The sequence below is a fragment of the Cryptomeria japonica genome, chromosome 5 (assembly GCF_030272615.1).
Source record: "Cryptomeria japonica chromosome 5, Sugi_1.0, whole genome shotgun sequence".
NCBI lineage: Eukaryota > Viridiplantae > Streptophyta > Pinopsida > Cupressales > Cupressaceae > Cryptomeria > Cryptomeria japonica.
Window position 1 is genome coordinate 651,939,857 of NC_081409.1, and position 2,380 is coordinate 651,942,236.

A 2,380-nucleotide genomic window follows, 5' to 3' on the forward strand; every position below is an offset into this window, starting at 1 on the left:
ACGAAGGAATTTCTATTTCTTGTGAAATGGAAACCACCTATTCAAACTAGAGGTGTTTCAAATGATTTACCTCTTTAACTTGATACGAGGGAGATGCCCCTCCCTAAGAAAGCCTCTCCCACCTTAGGAACACCTTTTGGTACATCTAGTGGTGTGCAAGGGCTAATTATGGAGCAACTTAATTCTTCAAATAAGTTGTGTTGGTTGTTGTCATAGTCTCATTTCATAATCTCCCTAATTTTGATGCCTCATTCAAAATTGGGAGCTTTAATGTTCATCCCCCCCATTTAGCCTTCTTTGTCTTTCTATCCTGGATAAGAGAGACCACTGAGGATAAGTGTGACCAATTCATTCTCCTAAGGGTGCATAAAACTAGGCGGATAGATTCTCAATAACTAGCTTTAGATAATATTATGAACAATAAGAATTGAATAATGGAGGTGACTCAATCTTCTAATGAGTCCCATCCTCCCTTCCTTCCCACTAATTAAATGAATGATTCTTCTTACTCTCAACCGCTTGTGGTTAGTGTGACTGAATACATGGTAATAATTCCCTTATTAAATCTATAGTTAGAGATATCAAGAAAAAGAGGCATACTGATAAAAGACAACTGGTTTGAAAAGTGTGGTTACCCTCAAGGGAGAACCATCTCCCAGAATATTTCAAACAATTACAATATTCTTGTGAATTCTCATGTAGATGACCTTTAAGATAATGAGAATGATATGTACAGTAATTCTTCCTCACATGACACCCTAACTCCCCACCTTGGGGAGAATAAGTGGTGTAGGAACACCTGATCAACAAGCTATTCATGACCCTAAGGATGAAGACTAGTATCATTAGGATGTGTTAGTGTGTCTTGTGTTTCATGTATGCTAATAAACCCCACCATGTAAGCCCATGTTACCAATTAGGCAATTTGAGAAGCCAATTGGGACAATGTGGTAAAGAGGGGTAATAGATGGTTTAGCTTCATATTTTATAGGTATTAGAAATTTTTTGTGTGTGTTTAGTTGGTCCATGTGTTTGGATCCTAGCCTTAGAAAGTATGATAACTTTTTGAGCAAAAATGCAAAAATTGCAACTTTTTGTAATTTGGTTGGGGGAAGCCTTTCAACGGCTCCAACCTACTCCAAATTTAGTGGGCAACCATTGCAGAGTTTTATAATCCTTTTGGGCTCAATTCCCAAGGGTTTTGTTGTTGGAGTTGGAGTTTATGAAGCAATAATACTCAAAACAATTTAGTTTTCCCAAAAACTCTGTATTTGCAGGCGTTGTACGTGACTGTACGGACTGATTTGGAACCTTGAAACATCCATGGATTAGATGGGGAGATGAGTTAGTTTTTTTTTTGGTGGTGGTTTGAGGTCTTAATTGTTCGAGAGTAGAGAGAAACCTTCATTCTACTGACTGTAACCCGGGAATTTTGGGTTTGGAGAGGGTTTTGAACCAAAATGGCTTTATCTTGCACTCCGGTCCGTTAGAAGACTCTTCCTTTGGAGGGATGAAGGATAAGCCTTTTTATTTTAGTTTTTTCATGTTTGGTTGGAGGGAATATTTTTTGTGTGTGGATAAATGAACAAGTTTAGGTAGGCATCTCTATGTGACTACCTAGGACAAGTTTTAAGACAGTCATCATAAATTGTCCTAGCGATGGAATCTATGCATGAAACCCTAGAATTAGAAGTTTCTCACTACCCCCCACATGCCTATTAAGTTTATTTTTCATTTGGTCTACTATAAAATGTAGTTACTTTGCAGAAAAGGGCTAATTACCCCTATTAGGTCTCTTAGCCTCTGAAGGAGTAGACCTTATATTTATAGATCTGACCAAAAAATTTTGGGGATCATTATATATTCCAAAAGGGTGTCTGAAATGCTAATTTTTTTGTATGGGTGTGTGGAATATTTTTTAGTTAAGGCCAAAACACTGGTCTAGAAGGACTACTAGCCGAAGGAGTAGGTTTACAAAGGAGGTATAAGGATTTAATGCCCAAGATCAAAACCAGTGCTTGAAATAGGTCATAGATGTTGGGTGTTGACCAAATTACAAATCCCAAGGAGTGGGGATCACCGGTAAAGCTTGTTTGAAGAGTTGAATCCTTTTACTCATCTTACCGGTAAAGACTAACCGATAAAGCCTGTTTGAAGAGTTGAAGCCTATTACTCATCTTGAATAGGCCTAAGACTAGGGAATGTGTGTATAGTTTCATTCAAGGTTTAGAGTCCTTCCTCACAGGGCCCTTGTGATTAGTTGAAGGGTCACTACCGTAACCTGATTTGTGCTTGCTATTAGGAGTTTTTGGTAGGCCTCTGCATCAATAAGACTAACCCTACATCTCATCTTTGTAGAAGTTTGGCTCCTAGTAACAAT